Source organism: Clinocottus analis, unplaced genomic scaffold (genome assembly GCF_023055335.1).
Source record: "Clinocottus analis isolate CAN_PGR_092001 unplaced genomic scaffold, fCliAna1.0.p SCAF_6, whole genome shotgun sequence".
In the NCBI taxonomy this organism is placed as follows: Eukaryota; Metazoa; Chordata; class Actinopteri; order Perciformes; family Cottidae; genus Clinocottus; species Clinocottus analis.
The window spans coordinates 5493054-5511986 of NW_027176218.1; the positions used below are offsets into that span (position 1 = coordinate 5493054).

Consider the following 18933-nt stretch of genomic DNA (forward strand, 5'->3'; position numbering starts at 1 on the left):
CTCAACCAGTAGCTGCTAGCACCATTAGCTGTGAGCCGCCGCCTAAGCAGTTGCCGTATTGAGAGCCTGGTAATGTTAACCAAATATGGTACTAATGTCGTAAAAAAAAGTATTGTTTAAAGTTGAACATGGGCATAAATGGCAGCAACAAACGTTTCATAAAACTACATTTCTAACCCTGTCATGTGTTGCATGCATTTCTACGTGTTGAACCCTCTGGTGTTTCCCTCAGGAAGAGGTCTGACTCTTTCAATAGATTTTAAGTCATTCATGCTTCCCCCTTTGCACCTTTGGAAAAAACCTACCACATAAAGGAAGGCTTGTGGATGTTCGGAACAGGGGCCCCATTTCCGAGCACTTAGCTGTCATGTAAATCTGAGGGTGTCATCGTAAAGTAAAACACACAGTGTTGCCGAGCTCTGTACTGCTTACAGTATGTAGCCTAGTGCAGGTACTTCTGTGGGGCACGGAAATTAAACGGAGAAGTAAATATCTACACTTATAAATTACAGGATAAAAAAAAAACCCAAAGTTGTAAACTCCCTTAAAACTCATCTTTCTGAAATGTGGCTGCCTAACATAGCCGAGTGTGTTGGTAAATTACTTGTGTGAATCCTTTTAACTTCAATCACCATGTTTGGGATGTGGAGATGATTGCTACATGGTGTAATTGAAGAGTAGATCAAAAGCCGAGGCAGAAGTGTTTGCTGAAGACGAGTGTCGGTCTGTCAGAGTCCACGGAGGGAGCTGCAAGTACAGACTGTGGCACTGTTGGGAAACTGAGTCCTCTAGATTACAGGCCTGGGATTATCATTATGAGAGTCGCTGGGTGAGAAGCAAATCCTGCTCAGAGGAGACTGATCTACAAATTATTTTAACAATACACAGGTTGGGCGACTTCATTTGGTTGATCAAGGTGCAATGGTAATACTGCAATGATTACATTTGCAATTGCATGACATCTGACGATAGAGTTAATAGATTGTATTGTTCATTATATACTGTGAGAGTTATTGTCAGAAGTCAGAGTAAGATCTTGTATTTTCTTTAAGCCTCTGAGCCAGCACCAGCAGTGTGATTATGTGTCCGGGTTGTCTGTTTGGAGAGTTATATACCCAATATAATTTAGAATAGATTAAGTGCAATATGTAGAATAATATTGGTAAAATACACTGAAAACTCTTGAAGCAGTGTCAATGTAGGCGGTGTTGCATTAGTTCTATTGTATAGAACTAATGTTACGGCCATTTCCATTCCTGACAGATCACGTTGAATGTTTGTCCAGCGGGCCCCTCGACATCCCACCACCGTCTGCCCCGCATCCATCAAGAATCTGCCATGCCACACCCAGTCTGTCATTGATAGAGTACAGATGCTATCGAGGACGCATGCCGCCGGGTCTGGAGAAGTTTGGATAACACTGTTTGCTCTCTTATAGTGCACTGGTCACCTACTTTCCTCTGCGTCTCTTACAGCAAGGAGAGGAGCAAAGGAGGGAGGGAGGAAGGGGGAGTTAGATCGGTCTCCAGATAACTTTCTTTACATTTCAAGTAGACCTGCTGGACCACCGGGACAATTGATCCCTCCTCTCGCCTTCTTTCAGTTATATATCCCAGAATAAAGCATCCTCACCTGTTGATGATTTGTGTAGAAGACATAAATAAAGGAGCAGCACGGTTCATGTATTGCAGCGAAGAGCTAGTTAGCCCTTGTAGTCACTAGTGTAGTGTATGTAGTGCAGTGTGATGGGAACAAAAGTAAGATCAGAATAAATGGTAACCCCTGTTTAGGCACTTAACCTGCAACAACATTAGATTAATGCTTAACATATAAAGACTAACTATTTCTTTGCTAACTATCCAGGGCCAGCCCCCCCCCCCCTCCAACAGGTATTGTGTAGTCATGTCATGTTTCAAGTTTACCTGCTGGTCAACCAGGACAAAGAAACCACTCTCCAGGCTCTTTAGTTGCAGGGTGTTGCTCTCACTAAAGCCCCGCGCACATCACTTCAACATGTGATGAAATCCAAAGCATGACAGCCCTGCCGTGCATAGCTATGGTTTCAAAGCTACGATTGGACAGTTGCTATTGAACAAAGAGGGTCAGCGAGCGGGTCAAAGAAGACAAAGCATCTAAAGCTGTCGTGGACAGTGTATCTCATCACAATCTCCAGCTACGTCAGGATACAGCGACATGCTCGCACCACACATTTAGCAAAGTGATTGATGTGCATCACTAAACCTGTGAACGCTCACCGGCAGTTGGAAGGTTATATTCTCGTCATAAACACATAAACCAGCACACAGGTTCTCAGTGATAAGGAAGACAAATTGAGGTGTTTGAGACGGATGCCGAAAGAGGGAGAGAGATACTCACCAGGGCTTGTCATATATTTCAGTTGTAATAGAAGGTTGACATTAGCACATTTGCGTACATCATTTTCTGTAGGTAGGATAAAGGGGAATAGTTGAGTACATCATTTTCTGTAGGTAGGATAAAGGGGAATAGTTTGAGGGCTGCTTGTGAGTAATAATGTCTGTCTCATGTGTCGTTACCTCTCATGTCCTTGTCAAATGGCAGGAAGTGCACTTTGTCGTCCTCTGCACCAGACTGGAAGAGCGTGTCCCCTTATTGCTAGAGGAAAAGAAAGACTATAGAAGTAGAATAGATTAGCGACTGGGGAAGACCAAAATAGTTTGGACATTATAAGCGGAAAAGGATGGAATATAATGTCAGATAGAAAAAGATGAAGTGGAAGGAGTGAGCATGTATTTGGTCTTGAGCGTGACTTTTAGGAAGCAGTACTGGCAAAATGATCAGTAGATTAAATGCAAAGTCAATCACAATGCGGACAATCGTATGCAACAGTTTGGAGAGAAATCCACACTGTTTTTTGTTTTTCTATTGAACGTAATGCAGTCTGTGATTCTGCTTGTTCAAACCCAGAGTTTACTTTTAATAGAATTCGTATTTGTCTCCACCTGCATCTGGAAAAAAAGACAAATGCCTTCCAGGCCATGATTACATGTTACATTTTGTTGTAACGTTTCTAATTAGAGAACACACAGACAGAGGATGTGGAACAAGTTGAGTCACAGTTGGTTTTGGTATCAGAAACGGAGCATTTCATGGCTTCCTTTTCATTCACTCACAATACATCAGTTTCAAGTCATTTATTTTACTTTGGGCTCAAAGTTTTGAATATAATACAGGAAATGTAACAATCTGCAGCTATATACTTTTCCTCCTGTGCAGTACATTCCTTCTGCCCTATTGCTGACCCTGCAGGGAGGCTTCAAGGCTCCACAGTACTGTACCAACATGCATTTTTCCATTGTTCCATGTGTGATCACATCCATGATGTAATGTGAGTGTGCCACACTTGCCCTGAGGCTACAGTGGGACTTCTGCTGCTGGTGGAATAATGTGCAATCTTCTGTTTTGTTTGTTTTACCTCACATCGGATGGAATTCCCCTCTTATCTAAATCCAATAATTACTTAAACCTGGATGTCAAAACAGTTTCCATTATTATCATAGCCCCCTTTCCCCCCTTTCTCTTTGATGCCAGTTGTTACTGTGCAGGAGCACAGTCCCTGGGTCTTTGTTAGCTCAACTGAGTTGTCAGGATCCACAAGGAGTTAAGTCCGTCCCAAGGGACAGAACAACTGTTTGTCTGATCTCAGGATGTTGTGCTGTCTTGTCAGAATTAAGACCACACAATACTGTATATGACTTTCATTTATAACCAGCCTTAAGACGTAGAGTTTACAGCAACAACATGCTGAGGATGTTTTCTTAAGAAAGATGAAGAATGACACAGAAAACAAAATAAACAACATTTCATCCTAAACAAAATTAATTGGTGCTTTGGGCATTTTCTCGAAAACAATGTTATATTGTACGGCGGTTCATTTATGACACAACTGTCATTGTAAAAGATGGAAAACTGCATTGTAAATAAGTCACTGACTTTGTGCGTTGGTGCATTTCCTTCAAGCAATCTCCCAGAGCTGAACATTCACTAATGGGACAATCATGGGGAAAGGCACTTTTTGTACAAGACCACAATACCTCCACCAGTTAATGGCTTCCCACCCAATGTGATGGCCTGTATAGCACTCTTAGCATAATCCTTCTTTTGCAGATGTGCCTTGTTAAAGTTTTGGGGTGTGTGGTTGGTTGGAGCCATTGTTAAGATGGCTTCGACTTCTGGCCTGTTCTTTCACTCTGCAGATCTCGGGGAATTTTCTGTGTTTTACCTGCACATTCTTCTGTCCCCTCAGTGACCTTGTTGATTGAGGCAGGGTGGGATGAGTGTTTTGGGGTAATTAAAAGTTAGTGCAGGCGTGGCTAAAAGCACCAATGAAAACACAAAGCAATGAGTTAAAAGGGGCATCAGTGGCTACTCCACAAGAGAATTTGCAGATGCTGCAAGTTCAGCTGACGGGAACCTTTCAGTGGATGAAAAGATTATTTGTCAGTCATTATTTGGGGATAATGACTAACTATCTAATGCATCATAGGTCTGATCATTTCCACGGGTTCTGACCATGTTGCATTCACCAAAGTAAGTGAGACATAGGAACAAGACAACTTTGCTTCAATGAAATCAAGATAACAAACACGAGAAGTCAGACAGGTTGGCAAAAAAACCTCAGACACAGACAATGACTCAGAATATGATCACCACTTTATTTAAAGGTAAGACTGAAGGCTAGTCACCCACAAATATACGGTAATAATCCCTTATTGCAACGGGGAAAAAAGTGTGTACTGTTATCTGTGGTAAGTACAGTAGGTCATGGATGTTTTAAAACAAGCCCCTAGAAAGAGTGCTCTAATGACACAATCGTTGAACTTTTCCGAATTTTCGCACAGCTGTAAAAATGGACCAGATGTGGATTTAGGAAGGAAGAGAAAAGGGAGGCGAGTGCAGGCAAAGCGGAACATTTACCGCCCCCGGGGCTTGCCCTGCATGTCTTTAGCTTTTCTGCCGTGAATAGCCTCTCTAAAGTCATTACTGCCCTAATTGGACCAAACTCAACATGTTTTCTCAAAGTCTTAAGTAGTTTATGATTCAGAGACACAATCGCTAAGAACCGTCGTTACCCCCGTGGCCTCGGGGCGACAGACCTGGATGCCATGTGAGGCGGATGGAAGACACCTGTGTCACATTTCCCCTGATCTCTGTATACAGCAGACAGCATCGTGCCTGCTCTGATGACCGAATTGTAGTCGGCTTATTGTGTCCCGGGGGTCCAATCTGTGATGAAAGTATAATGGACAGCCATGTCCTTTTTCAACCTCTCCAAAGACACCACAGGGTTAAGCAGGGAGATGGGGATGATAATTAGAAGTTGCACCAGTAGGACACCGTGTCCACTGACAATCACCTAAAAGAGAGTTCATTCCTCTTCACTGATTCTTATAGTATTCATGCGATTAAGAATCGCATGTGAATGTGCAAGCTGGGCGGCAAACAGCTGGAGTTTTCTGTGCTTCAATGGCCTCTATGCATGATATTTGCTGTACGTTGTAATGCAACGTTTGGGCCACGTTCAAAGGAGTCGGAGGCAATCTCGTATGATTGAATAGAAGCAGAGGTCTCCATCTGCGAATCCATTCTTTTGATTTACTGGGACAAGAAAGTAGAAGGAAAAGCATTCACTCAAATGCTGTTCTATCCCTCACTTGTCTTGACAAAGATGAATGCCTGGCTATAGCCGACTTTTAATCAACGCATAAGAATACAGAATGTATTCTAGTGTGTGCCAGCAGACCACTTTGGAATATCGTCAGTAGGGCTGGATCTTTTAACTGATGAAACTGCATCACTTTCACTTGACTTTTTGCTGCTTTACACCTATACAACTTTTGTGACATCGCCCTGATGCAGCACAATGAGTTCCTGCCAACTAAATCGTAAAAGTACCATGTTGACCTTGACAACACCTCTTGAGGAGCAGAGCTTCTTGATTGATGGGAATGGACCGAGTTTTTCTGGGCACCGGCCTCTTGAAGGAGTCCTCCTGGGCGCTGTACTTGGCTACGTCACCTGCACGAGGAGAAGGAGGCAGCAGAAGCATGGACACTGTGAATGCTTTTTGGTTGCAGGACATTTCTGTGCCTCTCTCGTTTTCTTTGGCAGGACCGGGAGACCCTGCGTGGGGGCCACCCCCTCTGACATCAGCGGGGCCCCGCAGCCCTGGGAAGTTGAGCATGTGAGCTTCCCCAGGTCATTAGGGAGAGGCTTGAAAAGACTGTCACCAGGAAGGAGATAAGCCGCGAGGGGCGCAGTAATAAGGCCCTGAATAATAGCCCCTCTGTAGAGAGCCACTGAGGACACAGACCCAGGGATTAAAGGGAGACTGAAAAGGAGAAAGTCAATGGACCTCCACAAAAATATGAACCGGAGTGTCGGTGAATGGTGGAGGGGGGGAGGTATCTGCATTCTGGGGGCTCCTTCCCTGGGCCCCATCAAGCTCAAGGAGAAGGGAGGTGTTCTGTGTTAGCTTCTTCTGCGATGAGATGGGCTATTTTAAAGCACGGCATTTCTGCTGTGTTGGCATGTAGCACCAACAGCGCCACACAAAACCTTAGTTCACATGCACTCGCTGACCTTGCACTTCACTCAAGTCAAATCTCTGAGTTGCTGCTGTGCAGCATCTTTTCTCCTGCAGATTAGGTGTTGTATTCTTACTGGACAATACTGTTCTCATGCCTGTATTCTAAAGTATCGTATACAAAATGTGTGCATTTGTGGATGTGGATGTGTACCTGTAGTAGGTCTCTGACTGGTTAATCCTGACAACATTTCATTGTCACCCCTTTTTGTCCAGAGTCTGTCCACATCCTTGGAAAACCTTTTTTTCTACCGTAGGACTTTTAACCAGCTGATCAATGTTTGCTACTATAACAGTACTGGAAACATTTACTTTACCTGCATGTTGATATGGTACTCTACCCACACCATAAGATCTATAGAAAACACACAAAAAAGGATTCTCTATTGGATCCCTCTGTAAGATACAATTCTGACCCGTGTTGAAGTTTTTCAAAGCTATATGTTCTGCATGCCTGTTTCTGTCACAGGACAGTCATTGCTGGTTGAAATTAGCATAAATCCATACATGACTTAATATGCTGCAAATTGCTTTCCTACCTTGGGACCTGTTCCTGGAGCCACATTGATCACCAATGATCCGATTGTTAGGCGGTTCGGCCCATTGCACTCTCAGCCGCATGGGTTCTAAGACAAGATGGTAATTCGGCACTATGCCAGCTAGCCAAGGGAAGAAAACCTCACAAAACTCTCTAATCTGTCAATGGAAGCTCAATTTTTTCAGACACCCAATAAAGTGTACAGTCGAAGGGGTCTGTTTGTGAGTTTCTCTCGGGGAGGTTGCTGCAACTGATGAATTGCCAAGTAATTCGGTCATTCCCTTCAATGCACACTATCTGAATCAATTTCCGATCTCCTCGCAGTGTTGCACAGCTTACCATAATGTGAGCCACATTGTCAGATGCTGGAAGCAGTAATATGAAGCAGACACGTGAGGCTGAATTCAGGTGGGCCCGATCCCATCTGCTGGAGCCGAGAGGGCTCTGCCAGGGCTGCCTTTCAACCCCACAGCACTTCTATGACCAACAAGGACATTGAGTGAGACACCAACATTCCCTTCTAATTGACCAATATCCAAAGAGTGGACATGCACAACTACATGTTTTGCCTAAAAGAAAACTGTCTGCCTTTTTGATTCCTGCACTCACACACATGATATGACAACAGACGCAAATTTCAATGGCCGCTTTCTACGCTTACCAAGTTGTGAACTGAAGTGAAGGCTGGCCACGGATGAAGCTTGCCCCTTTCACTCCGACACTTCAGTCCAAGAAGCCTCTTAGCAGAGCCCCTCGAGACGCAACCTCTCTCCTCACCCCACTGTCACCTCCCACACAGCTGCTTGCCGCCACATTGTCCCACCATCATTGTCAATGTCACTGTCACCACCATGCACAACATGAGCCCACCCTACCGCTAACCTTTCCTCTCACCAAGCCTGGCCCCCGGGGTTTTAGATGTCGATTGTTCTGTGGACACGGACGTGGAGCTGAGTGGCGAATCAAAGCCCTGCTCTCCCGCAGCAGGCGACCCCCTCGGCTCTGGCTTGGTCTAGCCTATTCGGCAGCCCACAGCAACCAGACTTCATTCCCCAGATCCCCGCTTTTAGGAACCCTGCCACTCCCCCCCACTCTCCAACTCCCCAGCCACAATCCCTGGCCAGGAGCAAGCCCAGAGAGACAGGCAGGTCTGTGAATAGACTGAATGGGCATTTCTTCAGGCAAGGCTAATGGGTGGTCCCTTTACCTCGGGATTGGACTGCATGGAAGCAGCCCAGCCAAAAGAGCTCTCATGCAATGTCACCTCGAACAATAATCGGCAAAAACGCTCCAGAGTTTGGACTTCCTGGACAGACATTTACTTTGCCCCATTTCTTTTTGTTAAAGGGATTTTCAAAGGCAGCTCTCGCTGAGCAGGGAAGCTGTCTTGAACTCAACCCCCTCAGCTTTTCTCTCTTTCACCCTTCCTCTTTCTTCTCTCTCCCTTTCTTTGTTTGCTCAAGAGGTGTCAAGGATAAAGGTGTCTTTAACTCACAAAGCTTTTACCTGGGAACATGTCCATCACTCACATGCCACTTGTCCAGTTAGCTAAAGCAGAGTAATTTGTCCAGTCACCGTCCCCATTGTGTGTTTCCAGTGTTTCTTTAAAATGTCAGCATTACATCTGCTTTTTTTTTTACACTTATTCCAGCACATGCTGTGGCCTCAGTGCAACGGGAGGAGTCCATGTGAGGTGTTGTGTGAGCTTCGGTGCAGGTGAGCGTGCTTTCCTTAGCTTGTGTTGTGCAAACAGAGACTGTCAAAATGCAACAGGGCCTCTGAAGGAACCACACCAGAGAGATCTATGTCTGTCATCTCATTGTGGGACACACACTCACGCACACACTTACACACACTCACATGCACAGGGCTGACACCGGCTGCATGTAAAGGTACCTTTGATCAGTGTTTCTCTCAGATCTTCAGCAGCTTCCCTGCCATTTAGTCCTGTTTACACAACTTTAAACTCTAACTAGCAGAGGGACAATACCTGGAACACCCATTTAAGGAGACAGGGAAGATGTATAGTGGAGGATATATTTGGATAACTTCGACCTGACTTTGTCCTGTTGTTCAGTTTTTCGGTTCATCTTTATTGTTGCTGTCATCACGATTGTTCAATCGTGTTTTTATCTTTTCCTTCCGTGACTTCTCCTTTTCCTTCATTTTGAATTCGTATTAGTTTGTTTTTCCTCCACAACATTGCATCAGCCAACAAAAGACACAATCAGGTCAGTGTACATGCCAAGTAACAGCACTATCCATGCCCTCATTTCAGCTTTGCTTTTCCACATCAATCATTCTAATTTTCCAATCATAATTTGATGCCACAGCTGCAAAACAGAGGCAACATGATGAGACATGCAGTCCATCATCGACCCTATCAAGCCTGTTAAAGATTCAACTGTGTTTCACGAGCGGCAGCGCTCAGGTGGATACCTCTGAAACGTGCATGAAAAACAGAGTCGAGGTGGATGGAGGCGAGATCAAAACCGGGTGGAAGCTGTGATGACCATGTGCTGAGCTCTTACGGCAGCTCACAGCCCCCTCATGGGGGTAGGGGGTTAAATGAAGACCACCTGGGCTGGGGCTAATCTCCAAAACACTATCCTTCTCGAGGACTGCTTCATGGACTCATGCCACAGGATTTACGCAGTTTTGGATTCGAAACAGGCCTATGACTTTTCTTTTTCCCCCTTTTGGCTGCAGAGTGGATAGAGGCAGTGGGGGAGGAGGCTCTGAACCGTTTCTTGTGATTCTGTGATGTCATCAACCTGCCGAAGGTCATAGCTCATGCATGCTGCTGAAAAGTACTGGAGGTTGTTATGAGTGATGGATCATCATAAAATGTATTCCTTTTCAAATGTTCACTCCCCAGTGTCTGTTTTGGATTAAGTGTTCTGGAAAGGGACAAATGGTTCTTTTTACCAAACTGTTCATCCACTTGTACAATTTCACAGGTTTCATATTCATATCCGTTGTTTCTTTTGTTATCAAGTCACGGGACTACTTGATATAATTGGAACTCCATATGAATGCGTAGAGAATTGAAGTCTTCATCGTGGTTATATTTAACCAAGATTAGATTTGTGAATACCGGGTCTTTTGAAGTTGCTCGTAAGATAGTAGCCTCAAACATTAATCCAACGTCAGATTTGACTTTGCTGGACCAAATATAAATCACACACATTTGTACTGCACAGGGACAACACACACCGAGACACACATACACAAACAAACACATGCAGATAACATGATTAAATAAGCCACGGAGACTGGTTGTCTACATATATCTCAAGATAAGGTAAAAGTGGACAGCTGATTGCCAGGCGTGGCACCCATTTCCTGTTGGCAGCAGGTAGTCTCGGTCTTGAAGAGAGTAAACAAAAAGCAAAATGGACCTCGACAGCCTTTAACCTTACTAGACCTCTGATTCAAATGTATAAACCTGGTTACCATTGTTGTGAACAACCTGGAGATTGTCTAATAGTCTAACAACCCAAGATGACTTTCAGTTTCCTCGTCTTGAAGTCAATGTTTTGTTGATGGGGCTTTTGGTTGAAGGTCTAAAATAAGACACGCTGAAGACATTTTTTAAGTTTTGTTCTATGACATAAAATGCGTCACTTAATATCATCGCGCCCACTCATCCGCCTTCACAGCCTCGTGTGCACTCGCGCTCGTGGCGCCATGGTGTTGTTCCTTTACAGGCCAAAGTTAACTTTTTACTTCAAAAAGAAGTACAACGCCAGTCACAAAAACTCCTAAAACTTATCTCTTAAACATATCTCTCACTGTACGTTCCCCGAGAATAATTTTTCACCATTGCACAAAATGTTGTAAAAAGACAAATCTTGATGCATGTTTTAAAAAAAAAAACGTTGGCAGAAACATTCAGTGTTTTATTAATGCATGCATGCCAACCTCCTCACAGTTTAACTTTTTTGTGTAAGTTAACGTTTGAATTATGCACTTCGGTGCCGCAAATAACTTTTTTACACACACCTTGATGACATTAAAATGCTCTAAACACACACAACAGACACTCATAGACACAATTTATCTCTTTACAGTAACTGTGTCTGTTGTGTGTCTCTCTCCTGGCTCACTCGCAGACACACACTCACACTTTACTCACTTGGCAGCAGTGGGACTTGGACAAAGAGACTACCAGTGTGCAGTGTGAAATCTCAAGCTTCCTTATCGAGGAACGTTCTGACAACACTAATTTTAGATGTCCGAGTATCTCTGAGGCCGAGCTATCTGTGGCTGAAAGTTCTCTGTGTCTTCTGAGAGCTGCCATCTTTCAGTTTGGGAGTACCAGGACTTCATCAAGGGACACCTTGGCACACTGAAACCGTCCTGTGAAAGAGTGAGTTACAGGCTGAACACAGCGTGATGACGTCTGTGTACGTTTAACGTGGAGACGGATAGAGTGTGGTATCCATCTTGTCAAACACTTGGCAGGAAAATGAACAAGTGTACTTTTTTAAAACGTTAAACTATTGCTTTAAGGCTCTGAGTGAAAGACACAGGATGTGGTTCGAAGATACATTTTTCTTTACCAGAAGAGACAAAATGTGTGTGTGCGCACTACACCTTTGTGCTGCGAGGTCCTAATCCTGCTGTAAGGGAATGAAATGAGGCGAAAAGCTTTTTATGAGAGCGTAGAATAGCAGTGAGCTCAGTGAGTGTGTAAAAGGATGAGCTCTGCTTTAGAAAGACTGACAGTTAAAGCCCACAAATGATCTACCATGCCCAATTTTCAACTGGTGGCCTCAAGTAATCGTGATCATGATACGTATAGTAGCTTTTGAAAAGCTATATATCATCGTTCTTTTTCTTATGCCAGTAATCCTGTCATTGGAGGGAGTGCCACTTCTTGTAATTCATCCATATGTCATTCAGTTTTAGAAAATAAAAGCTTCTTTAGCTGGTTAAATCATTTACAAATAAACAAATTCAGCTCATTTCAGTTTGGATTTGAACTTGCCTGTAATGACTGTGCAGCTGTTTTGTGTCTGAAACCTTTTTTGCACATTGTTGGTGCCAATGCGATGTGAAAGGAAGTGATTTGCTGTTACACAATTCCACACATCTAAACACTTCTTAGAAATGCCTTTTTTTTAATACAACATAGTAAAACATCTTGAAAGTGGAATATGAATTCCACCTTGCAGACTTAACTGCTCAGCATGTTCAACGTCAACATAGTGACATTCACATTGCATGAGAGTACGAAGAAACTAAAATGATATAGAAAACGATACATAACTCAAGAACTAAGACAATTGGGTCTCGACAAGCAATGATCGGTTGCAGTGGTGTGTCAAGAATTCTTTGACTTGGGTGGCCCAACAGGAGGCCTGTTTTATGCAGGCTTAGCATGAAGTATGTGCACGCACATAAAAGCAAATCACAATAGCAGTTATTCACTGTTTCTGTCTCCACTACTTACTAATTACTAACATTACAGAATCTAACGGTTTCTTACATTCCTGTGTTTAAAGATACAAGATGGCCAATCAGATTTCTTGAGTGGCCACCCGAGGACATTCTTTGGGCACACCCCTGCTACCTGGTGTAATAATACTATAGTCTGGCCCAACATCTGCTTGATTCAGGGAAGCATAAGAATTGTCTTCATTAGGTTCCTTCTGTTGATTCTTACCCCTGAAAATGTAGAAGAAAAGATTGTCAAAACGTAATCCTTTTGATTTATGGATATTGGTATTCGAGTGTGCGACATTCAAGATCATTTCTTCTTCTCACCCTCTGCATGTGCAGATGAGGAGGAGGAGGACCAGGTTCACACTTAAAGACACACCAGCAATTATCCAGTGAAGGGCTGCTTCCGACTTGGGATTGATAGCATCAGACCAATCTAAAGAAATGAATAGTTTGAACTTTATTAAAAGATTTTTTTAATCTGTGGAATACGACCAAATTGTTAGCCACAGGTGAGCAGCAAGTGAACATGCAGTGTCACCAAGGAAATCCTCTGACTGATGTGTCAGTCAAAGTAATTTGACCCGTATGAATATCGAAGAACACAATACTTAATGTATATAATTTCAAATACTTTTACCTGAGGTTTTAACACTCCTCGCTTTCTGCTGCATAATGGTTATTTTGATATCAAGAAGCGCCAAACAAATGAGATATTCTGAAATGACTCGTTTAAAATATGAACTTTTTAAAGATTTTTTTCTAGCAAAAGTCTTGCATAATGTCGCACCATGTACTGAGCAGATATGAAGGACCACTCACAGTTCTCAGTGTAGTTCTGGAGCATAAGTTCAGTCTCATTCTGGCCCTGTTTATTGCTGCTGATGCATTTGATGCCGTTAAAGTCGGCAGCAAGCACTGTGATGGTGCTGTGAACTGTCAGGATGCGGCTCCAGCTGGTGACTGAGAAGTTAGTGAGAGAGGCCCAAGGCCAGGTGATCAGTGGCACAGGATTCCCCCAACTGATGCACACACAGACCACATGCTTCCCTTCTACCACGCACTGGGAACCATTTTGGATCTTAGGAGGAACTGAAAGAAAGAAACATACTTCAGAAATTACCTGAAGAATTTGTATGAACAGTGGAGAGACAGTACGGCTTTGAACCATGTCCAATTAATATTTAGTCAAACAAATGCTGCAGTCTATACTTACATCGCACAGCCAAGGTGACAGTTCTATTGACAACATTGTGATCATAATCTGCCACACATGTGATGTTGGTGTTGTGGTCATTTCCGATGGGAGTAAAATGGAATCCATTACACAAACCATGCGCATTACACCGCAAACCAGCACCATGAAGCGACACAGATTGTCCATCAGCTTTAGTCCATTCCCAGTGGATCTTTGGTCTTTGATTGCATAATATTTCAGCTGTACATATCAGTGTGTTAAATTGTCCCTCCACCAAGTGAGAATCCCACAACTCTGGTCTTTTGGTTGATTCTGAAAATGAAAAAAATCATAACATTGTCACTTCTTGCAAGCCACTATCTTCTCAATTAGCTGAGCTTTTGAGAATTTTGCTTATTTTCTAAGTGTGAGATGAGAAGGTTCTTATTGGCTCTTTTTGGTTTTAGTCCATACAAAAATGTGTGGTCTTAAGAAGAGTGGTATCAATGCCTTTGTTAATAAAAAGCGTAATTAATACGATGTTGAACTATTCCTTTAAGGCACATGTTTTTGTCTCTTTTGCTGTTTTTTACTTTTATTTTTAAGTCACCAGATTGTGAACAAAAAGGAGTGTTCAGTCAATTTGAAAGCAATATTACAACAATTTCCCTAATAGTTCAATGTGGAATGTATTTATATATTTAATTATTTGAAGTTACAATTCATCATACCTACGACACATGGAAGCTGGCATCTCCCAGCCTCAAAAACGAGGCAGAGAATCACCGAGTAGATCAAAGTCATCCTTATGTTCTCGAGGAACTTGGGAGCAAATGAATTGTTGATTTAATCAATGGCAAATATTACATTTTATAATTACACTTCCATATTTGTCCACTTAAAATATTATATTTTAACACAGCAATATTTTGACATACATATCAACTATTAAGGAAAGTCTTAGTGTTAGTCTACAAGTTGTGAACTCACCCCGCAGTCCGCACTGATCAGTGTCGTATTAGAGCTACAATCTATCTGGATCTTTTTTAGCACTCTGATGATGACTCCTTTTTTCTTTTCGGCAGTCTGATGTCAAATTCACAAAACCTCCACCCGCTGAAGCTTTTGCAGCTCTGCACAGTTGACACTTGTGGTCATGGTCATTCGCAGGAAACGCTGCATCGATATATTTAAGCTATCGGTGCTTTCACACTCACCAAAAACTCTAAAATGGAAGAACGGAACGTTGTGGTAGCACATCGTACAAACAAGAGAGATCTTTCTTCCGTTTCTTTCTGTCCTACAGTACACGTTGAAATGTTCACTGGCCAACAAATACTGCTGCCTTTTTCAGTTCAGTAAAGATTGACGTCAAAGATTGTGAGACTAATACATCCTCATTTCTGAGAGAAAGTAGTGTATTTTTACACACTGTCTGTGCGCTACATCTGTTTTGTTTGCTTTTACAGAATGTAAAAGTAAACAAGATTTGCCCTCCGAGGCAAATCTTGTATTTGTGATTTTGGGCTATACAAAATAAACTGAATTGAATTGAATTAAAATGCTGATGATCAGTACTAGGTTTTATAATGTAACAATCATGTTAAGAAAGGGTTACATGAGACTTTTTACACTTTTTAAATGAGAATCACCATTTCAAATTCAGTGTAATGGAGGACTTTAACTTAATTTGTGTTCTGAAAACTAAAGAGCGAGTTTATGTGTAACGCAATGCTCCAAGTGTATGAATGGAGCGTCAAGACCAAGTAACCCACAAAGCAAGCACAGATTTTCTCCACTCAAGCTTGTCTTTTTCTGGGCATCCATGAAGGAAGTGAACCCTCCCGCCAAACTCTCATTGGGTGGTGTTATCTATTTCCACCCCTCGGACCTCACTGTTATTTTTGGTTGCTGGTCACAAATAGTGCAGCAGTTGTCCAGCCTGTGGCCTCTGGGGATTCAAAGTGTCAATTCTCCTCTTCCTTTCAAACAGATGGATATCAATTATTAAATTACAAAATATGTTGGAGCACAAATTAATGCAAAGCTTGATTTGATGCACAAAAAAAAAAAGGGTGTGCACAAAAACGACAAGCGCTGGTTTGAAAACTGATCCTCACCCTAGTCCATGCCAAACCTCATGGGAGTAGTGGGGGAACAGGACATTCAAGTGTGTGTGTTTCGTGTATATAAACAGAATAGATGTCATCTCGAGGTGGGAAGCCATCAAGTTAGAAGCTCGTGGTGTAAAGTAATCTCTCCCTAAGCTCTGAGATGTATAAACATCACCTGTTAACCCTGACCCATGCCAAAGGATTGAAAAGAGAGGTTGTTGTGGTGAAAGAAGGGACTTATATACTGTACATGTCTGTATGCATGCCAGACAAGAAACTGAGGGATAAAGAAAAGGGCAAGACGAGAAGAAGCTTTAATTTGAGAAACCCAGTGACTGTATTTGCTGATTTTCAAAGAGTTAGAAGAGATCAATACTACTCATGTTTGTATGTACAAGTTTACACGCTTTACTCTGTGAACTCACTATTGAGTCATTGGAGTAATCCAAACACACACAGAGTCATGTACAAACATATTTGTTTGATTAAGGCAGTTATGTGCTGTCACTGCTTCTTTGCCGCCAACAGCTGGACAAAGTGACCACACAGAAGTGCAGGTGATAAATCTTCTGTTCGTCAGGGTTCCTCAGAGTCGCTCTCTTAAAACTACACATTGTCATTTTTCCATCTGTCACTGAGTACGGGTTTAACAAACACCTTACGATGTATTAATTAGTAACAGCGCCAGGCTAGCTATCCCCCGGCTTCCAGTTATTATGCTAAGCATGCTAATCACCTTCTGGCTCTCGCTCAAATATAGTTTTTCCAAACTAACACTTTTTGTGTGTGTGTTTATTCCAGGCAGCCCATGGATTTCCATTCATTTTTTATAATTCATGAAAAGCAACAGAGTACTCTATTCTTTTTTTCCTTGAGGAGTGCAGTCTATCACAATACATATAAAGTCTGCATTGAGTGTAATCAAAGTGACATGAGCCCACAGTGGTAAAACAAATGTGTTTCAAACTATTAAAACAAAATGCACGCAATACATATTAACTAATGAAATGCAAAAAGTACATTTCTCAATTCATTACCTTTGTTACTCAACACTGTATATTGACAACACATCCACCACACTGTCATTGTCATGACACATCTGTACTCAGCATGCATAGAAAGAATGAGTAATCACATGTGACGGCTTATCGAGTAAAGCACAACCCTGGCCAGAACTATATTTTATAAAGCAAACTGAAAATAACATTTTTCTTTCCCCAGGACCCTACATGCATGGCTCCATCTCCAGAATCGTATGTGTACACTGAACTATAAGCGGACCCGCAGAAAGATCCAAGGACCCCCTACTGGACTGTCATCAAATCACATGAGTCACTGCCCGCTTAGAGCACACAGCTGTTAATATCCCAAATACGAGGCAGCTGTCTCTGGCATGGCCTGTGCCACTTATCACTGCCGGATTAGTCCACGATGGGAAATGGTCAGCATTTTGCCTCCTGGCCATACTTTGAGTAAAACATGATGAATGCGGGTGATTGTGTGGCGTTCGACATCTCAGGTGGCAGGAAGTCCTGGCGTTTGTATGGTTCCTCTTGTCAACTGGACACATCAACCTGAAAAGCTGATTCATTTCATATACACACATATATGTAGGGGTCTGTATGTCTGCTTCCATCAACTGCATTATTAAGTTAGGAATTCCATGCGGAAAACACTTGCTGGTGAAGAATGTGAGGAAAATGTCAGAAGAAATCAGCACCCACTATTTCGATCGTGGGGATAGATGCACGGTTGCCTGCAGACAACTGCAGAAAGGGAGTACATTTCTCCGTGAAACCTAATCACTCAGAGAGAAGTCACAAGACGCTGAGTCGTGAGTGTAGTCACGGCGTGTGTCTGTCTGCGAAGCGCTCGCATAGCTTCTGTTTAGATCATCATCCCCACTGCATTTATGAGTGTGATGTCTTGATACAGTTTATGACCGTCCTATCCCGGGGATCTTTTTAAAGCCGATTTATAACATGATGTCACTTTGCTTGAATGTATCCGTTGTCTGTTGAGTAATTGATACAGTCATTGAGTTTTGTCTTTGTGATGTCTGGCCTTTTTTTTTTTCCTCATCTTTCTCTGAACCCAAACATACACACCTGCAGACCAAGCCCCACTTTTCACTCTAAACTTTGCATGGCTATAATGTAAAAGATGTGTGCTGTATTTACAATAAAATGACTGTATTCGCAACAGTTTCTTGAGTATATGATGTGTAGAGTAGATTTTAAATACAGTAACTTTGAAAATTCCAAGTATGTATGTATGTATGTATGTATGTATGTATGTATTGTCAATGCTGTAAAATTGAAAAAATACCATAAAACTAATCAAACTGTCGGTTTATTGTTGACTGTAAGTTAATGTTAACTTGACGAGAAACATCTTACCCATGAGGGACTCAGCTGAGAATTCACATAGTACAGATGAGGGAGTTCGTAGCGGTGCATATATATTTTAAATCAGGCATTTCCTTCCAAACGTATACTTATTCATTGGCAGATAGTGCTCACATATGTTGCAAATCTGGACTGGAAAAAAAGACACAGAACAGAGAGGGAAATGGAGGTTGGGTGTGGATGTGAGATTTTCAAATAGTAAAAAAAAAACACAAAACTGACAATCAGTACTCAACATTATGGTACACAAAATGTGGAGTAGCTACCAACATAAACACACTGATAACTAATGAATCACTCGCATAGTTCCTGAATAACTCTTACTCAGGGACAACATGCAAATGACGAGGAACAAACTTCTCTAAGACATTATGTGGATAAAACACAATGCAATTTGTTTCTACAAATCAGAATATTTAATGAGTCATACATGATTATGTCCTGAATGTCTTCCTGGTTGCCTTACTTACTGACTTACGTTTGTTTATTTCGGTTGACTTCACCTGCTCTCTCAGTGATGTTTTCAACATATAATCTGATGGAAAGCATCTGTACACTGCTCATCACAAAACAGCAAAAAGACAAAGTTAGCGACTAGCTGGTGTGGAGCATTCAGCAACTAA

General features: G+C 42.3%; 1 long non-coding RNA gene across 1 annotated transcript in view; it reads left to right on the top strand.

Annotated features, from left to right (window-relative positions):
* The window catches only part of LOC137803985 (uncharacterized), a 26546-nt gene extending 8479 nt beyond the window's left edge, over positions 1-18067 (top strand). The window contains exons 3-4 of the long non-coding RNA XR_011080110.1: positions 8815-8879; positions 17124-18067. This is a non-coding gene — a long non-coding RNA (uncharacterized lncRNA). The remainder of the gene's footprint in view (positions 1-8814; positions 8880-17123) is intronic.
* The last annotated feature ends 866 nt before the right edge of the window (positions 18068-18933 follow it).